Raw genomic sequence first — 6868 nt, 5'->3', positions numbered from 1 at the left:
TTCCCTTTCAATTTTAGTGTCTAGAAGGCTGAAATGAGTTTTATGAAGCTAAAATTAAGGTATGGGCAAGGCTGGTTCCTTCTAGAGACTTTGAGGAGAACATCCATTTCTTTGTCTTTTTGAGCTTCTGGGTGGCCACCTGTATTCCTTGGCTTGTAACCTTTTTCTTCATCTTCAAAGCGCATCATAGCAATCTCTGCTTCCATCGCCACATCACTTTCTCTTCTTTGATAGTCAAATCTCCCACTGCCTCCCTCTCAGAAAGATACTTGTGATTACATTTAGGGTTCACCTGGATAATCATCCAGGATAATCTCCCCATTTCAAAATCCTTGACTTGATCACACCTGCAAAATTACTTTTGCCATAAAGGTAACTTCCACGGTTTCCAGCTATTAGGACCTGGATATCTTTGGGGTCATTCAGCCTTAATATACATATTCTTTTTTGCTTATAATGTTTAAATAAAAGGTAAATTAAAATCTATTAGAAAATTGTTACTTAGGAGAAAGAAAACAGGATGAAGAGAGACAGGGATAGAAACTAGATTTCACCGACTGTATCTTGTTTTATGGCTTTGGCATTGGAACCATGTAAATGTTCTGTGCAAGTATAAAACAAAATGCAAAAAAAAAATGGAAATTAAAAATGAAATATAGAAAATAAATCTAACCATACATCCTATTAATAGTTTAACCACATACCGCTCCCAGGTAATAATGTAACTTTAAAACATAGTAGTTTGACTGTATATCCCTGGTGAAGTTGATCTCAATGTCAAAGAATTGCAAAAACAAAACAAAACCCAGGGTATTCAATAAGCATACTTTTAATAAAAATATTGTGTTATTTGTAAACTATTATGTACGTATATAGTAAAATAATCAAATAATTGGATATGTTAATATTGTTAAAATTGAGATTTTAGCATACAAAAAAGAGACAAATATAAAATTAAAGAAGTTGAGTAAAAGTTATACAATCTTAAATTTGGATATACCAATATGAAATCTTAATATATTTTACCCTTAAAAAAAATTTCCTAGTTCTGTCCACCAAAAGGTATTGAAGCAATGAGCAACCCCATCTCAGTGAGCACCTCTAACACCCAGACTAGAGTCTTTAAAGACCATTTCTCACTACAGGGAACTAGGTCTCCATGGAGAAATGTTTGATTTCAGGTCTGAGACATGAAATGCACAAGATGAACCTGAAACATATTTCATAACAGAAAACAAGGCTACTAGGGTCATATCAGAGGATTCAAAAGATAACTTAGTTTCATTGGTCAAAGATTGGGTTAATAATGCCCATAGTACATTGAAATATATAAAACATTAAAATCCATGTGCTTATACTAATACTTTTAAAATCTCATTGATTGCCTTTGAAGGATGCTAGGGCACTAACACGTTCTAAAATTGGTAAATGAATTAAGTGAATAATTCCTGCATTCCCTATATGAAATATATTTCAGAACAGCCACATAGTAAATGAGATAAATTTCTTTTTTATAAGAAATTCAAGCTATTAAATGCAAAATAAAAGATACAATTAGAATATTACTATTTTGCAGCTCCTAATGAAATAATGAGTGTAGACAATGATCACAAATAGCTTTAGAAATCACGAAGTATAAGCCAATAAAGGATTGTTAGGCTCTCTGTTTTCAGCTTTATTGGAGTATAATTGACAAAAACTGTGTATAATTAAGGTGTGCTACTTGATGTTTTGATATATGTATACATTGTGAAATGGTTACCACAGTCAAGCTAGTTCACATATCCATCAGATCACATAGTTGTGTGTGTGTGTGCGTGCGTGTTGAGAATACTTAAGATCTATCCTCTTAGCAAATTTCAAGTATACAATACAGTATTATTAACTATAGTCACTATGCTGTACATTACATCCCAGAATTTATTCAGCTTCCATAACTGAAACTTTATATCCTCTGACCAACATCTCCCAAATTTCCCCAACCATCAGTCCCTGGCAACCACCATTCTACTCTGCACTTCCATGAATTCGACTATTTTAGATTCCAAAAATAAATGAGATCATGCCCTATTTGTCTTTATTTGTCTGGCTTACTTTACTTAGCATAATGTCCTCTGTGTTCCTCAGTGTCGCAAATGGCAGGATTTCCTTCTTTTTTAAAGCTAAATAATATTCCATTGTCTTTGTGTACGTGCATCAAACACACAAGTATATACACCACATTTTCTTTATTCATTCACCTGTCGACAGAAATTTAGGTTGAAACAACATTTAAGTTGTTTCCATATCTTCACTATTGTTAATAATGCTGCAATGAACATGGGAGGGCAGACATCTCTTCAACACACTGATTTCATTGCCTTTGGATATATACCCAGAAGTGGGATTGCTGGATCCATATGGTAGTTCTATTTTTAATTTTTTGAGGAAACTCCATATTGTTTTCCACAATGACTTGTGCCAATTTGTGGTTCATAACAGCTTACATAGTTCTCTTTCTTCTACAACTTTACCAGTACATTATCTTTTATCTTTTTGATGATAGCCATTCTAACAGGTGTGAGATGATATTTGTATTTGTACAAATACAAATATTTGTATGATTTTGATTTGTATTTCCCTGATGATTAGTGATGTTGCACACCTTTTCTATATACGTGTTGACCATTTGTATGTCTTCTTATAGGAAATTTCTGTTCAGGTCTTGTGCCCATTTTAAAATAGGGTTTTTTTTTTTTTTTTTTTTTTTTTTGCTATTGAGTTATTTGCAGTTTCATATATATTTTGGATATTAACCTCTTATCAGATATATCATTTGCAAATATCTTCTCCAATTCCATATGTTGCCCTTTCAATCTATTGATTATTTCCTTTGCAATTGTTACGCTTTTCATATTCATTTTTATTAATATTTCTGATTATACACATCAGGTTTTTGGACCAGAGATAGATTTCTTTTTACACTCACAGAAAGATGAACAACCAAAGTAACATGGCAGCATTGGTCCTCCTCGCCCAGCATGCCCACAGAGTGCCATGTGAGTGCCAGATGGAATAAATGCCCTGTACAAGTGGTATGTTGACTCTGTAAGTGAGATACAGAGAAATATGTTTTTTTTTTTTTGTTTATAAAAAGCAAAGACATCACTCTCCCTCTCACCTTCTGAGAATCCTTAGAGATCAGATGGAAGGATCCTTACCCTAACCCTCTGGTGTGAAAGTAAACCTCTGAGGGAAAAGAAGGGCACAGTGTGTTCAGTTTGACAACTCAGGGATGTCTCCAAGGCCCTGAGCCTCTTACTGCCAGAGTTAGGTCAATCTCTTTGGAATGTGTTCACTATCTGATCAGTCATAAATTGCCTTCCAAGCTTGCTCTCAGGCCAGGAAACACACTTTAGTAAAATCTATTCAGAAATCCCTAACTGTGCAGAAACATATTCTCTACAATCTTATAACTTTATAATAAATGGGTGAAGACAATATTACTTGAACTCATGAATTAATCTTACATCATCAAAAAACAGATAATCAGATAGTATATGCATCATGATATGATATAATAGGAAGCTCACAATGCTGCCTTTGAAGTAGTCTTGTCAAATAATCAACTTGAATCTAATGAAACCTCTAGACCCAACTATTAGTTTAAAACAAGTACAGAAAAGAAGAACGTATTGAATGATGCCGCAGGAATGCAATCAGTCAAAGCCAGAATCCAGGAAATTCTACAAAATAAATGACTTGATTTCTACAACAAATAAGTTGCAAGAAGAAAGGAGGGAGGAGAAACTTAGAAATTAAAGAAGACTTAAAAGACTTACCAACAAATTAAGGTACATAGACTTGGTTTCGATCTTGATTCAAACATATCAATTGGAGTGGGGAGAAAGGCTATTTGTAGACAATAGGGAAATTTGAACATTGGCTGGATATTAGATGACAGTCAGTGAATTACTGTTAATGAATTACTATTAATTTTTAAAGATATGATAATGATATTACGGTTCTGTTTTAAAAATAAGAGTTCTTATCTCTATTTGGAAATATTTACAGATGGAAGTTACATGATAATTGGGATTTACTTTAAAATAATAGGTGAAGATCCAGACAGAATGAGGGAGTATAGGAGGAACAAGAGTGGCCATATTTTGATAATTGTTGAAGCTGGGTCATGTGTAACTTAGGGTTCATTGTTCTATTATTCTACTTTTATATATATATTTTGTCCATAGCAAAATGCTTTTGTTTTTAAAAAGTAAGGTCTTTAAAAAGTAAGGTAAAAGTAACCCTCCCCTCTCCTTAATGTCTTCTCCCTGCTGTAGTTTTAAGTTGGGGGAGGAGGGTCCTTCTCCTCTAGTCCTGAGCCTGAGTTTGTGGCAGTGGGGTTGGGGTGGGGATGGTTAGCAGAAAAGCAATGCAGAATCAACCAGCAGAGGGTTGGGTATGGCTACCACAGGTCTGACTGGCTCTTTTATATGTGCTAATTACCTGGGAATGTGGTTTTAATAAGAAGCAAGATAATCAGACAAGACTGAATATATTGCCTCAGGTAGGGTCCAACAGGGCCTGACAGGCTTCTGCTTTCCCCCAACCACAATGACCATTTAACCTCAAACTAATGAGTACTCAGAACCCATCCCCTGCAAGGTGAGGGGAGACAGGAGTGGTCATGCATAGGCAGAACTCTGCTGAAATGTCTGAAATTCAATAAAGAATGCTATTTTGTCAGGCTAATTATTTTCTTTCCATTTCATTTCTGGCCTGCAAATCTTTAAAAAGCACTTTAATTTTAAAAAATATTTGCTCTTAATTATGAAGTAGTACATATTCATTGAAGAAAATTTTAAAGAAACAAAAAAGCATAAAGAAAACATTTAAACCCACTCTCAAAGAGATCAACTGATAAACCTTAGATTATTTTCTTCCCGTTATTCATTTGAATATTTACGGTGATGCTGTGCTCATTCTCCATACAGTATTTTGATTGTTTCCCATTTAGCATTACATGAAAATTTTCTGCATGCCATCATGGCTCACTGCAGCCTCAACCTCCCAGTTTATGTAACCCTCCGGCCTTAGCCTCCTGAGTAGCTGGGACCACAGGCACGCACCACCACGCCCAGCTAATTTTTTGTATTTTTTGTAGAGACAGGATTCTACCATGTTGCCCAGGCTGGTTTCGAACTTCTGGACTGAAGTGATCCACTCACCTCGGCACCCCAAAGTGCTGGGATTAGAGGTGTGAGCAATTGCACCCTGCCCAGTTTTGCCTATTCTTGAGCTGGATTTAAATGGAGCCATATCACAAGTACTCTTTTATAGCTGACTTATTTAATTAAATATCAGCTCTGTGATATCTGTCTGTTCTTTAGTGTCCTAGTACTTTATTCTTTTTTACTGCTGTGTAGTATCTTATGGTATAAAAATATCAGCATTTATTTATTCTACTATGATGGACATCTGGGCTGTTTCCAATTTAGAGCTATTATGAGTAAAACTGTTATGAACATTCTTGCATCTGTCTCCTTTTAGATGTAAGCATATATATCTCCTGGATCTGTATCCAGGAGTAGAATTGCTACAGCATATGATAAATGTATGTTTAGCTTTGGTAATTATTGCCAAACCATTTTGCAAAGTAGTATACCAATTTACCCCCTACCAGCATCATATGAGATTTCTAGCTATTCCCATTCTCACCAACACTTGATATTCCCAGTCTTTTTATTTTAGTCATTCTTCTGAGTATAATGGTTTCTCCTTGGGGTTTTAATTTGCATTTACCTGCTGACAAATGATGTTGAGCACGTTTTTACTTGGACATCCTTTTTGTAGAGTGCCTGTTTTGACTATTTTTTCATTAGGTTGTCTGCCTTTTTAAATTTATTTGCAGGAGTTCTTTATATATTATATCCTGGATATGGGTGTCCCACTCTGTAGTTTGCCTTTTCACTCTCTTAATGGTGTCTATTGATGAATAAGAGTTTTTCATTTTAATTAAGTTTATATATCTAACTTCTCTGGTTTAAGCTTTTTGTGTCTTAAAAAATAATATCTTAATTACTTTTGTCTACAAGGTAATGAAGATGTTATCCTAAAGCATCATTTTAATGGCTGCATAATATTTTATTTCATAAATTCACCATTTTCCTATTTTTTAGATACTTAAGTTGTACCGAATTTTCCACTACTATAAATAAAAGTGCTAATATTATTGAGTGTCTTGTATGAGTCCAGTTCTGTGCTACATTTTTACATTCCTAGAAGAACTATCTACCAGAACTATTTTCATCTCCACTTTTTAGAAAGATAGAGGAGGACTGAGAGAAGCTGAGAAATTTACTCAAAGCTATATCACTGTTTAGTGACAAAGCTGGAATTTCTGTCTAGATTTCTCTGCCTGCAGAACCAAGGGTATAGGCCACCTTGTTATCTGCTTTTCAAATGATTATTCTCTAAGCATAAATTCCTAGATGTGGACCTTATTGGACTGACAGTATAAAAGTATAATACCCTTGGTAAACGCTCTGAGTGTTTCTCCTATTTTAACTCACTATTCATTCACATTTGAGGATGCCAGTCTTTCTGGCATTGTCACACTGTAAGAGGTTGACATTTTCATAAACGCATGTTTATACTTAGAGTAATGGTTACTCTCTCTCTCTATATATATATATATAAAAATATATAATATGTGTGTGTGTATATATATATATTTATATATATATATTTATATTTTTAAGGTCCCAGTTATTGAGAGCTAATTTTGGGCCAGGCACTTTACACACATAGTTTATCTCATTTAAAACCCACATCCTGCAAGCGATGCTATGCTCCCAACATTTATGAACGCAAAAACAGGACCAGA

This window comes from Rhinopithecus bieti, unplaced genomic scaffold (genome assembly GCF_001698545.2).
Source record: "Rhinopithecus bieti isolate Rb0 unplaced genomic scaffold, ASM169854v2 scaffold_5260, whole genome shotgun sequence".
In the NCBI taxonomy this organism is placed as follows: domain Eukaryota; kingdom Metazoa; phylum Chordata; class Mammalia; order Primates; family Cercopithecidae; genus Rhinopithecus; species Rhinopithecus bieti.
Note: the sequence above shows the minus strand (reverse complement) of the source record.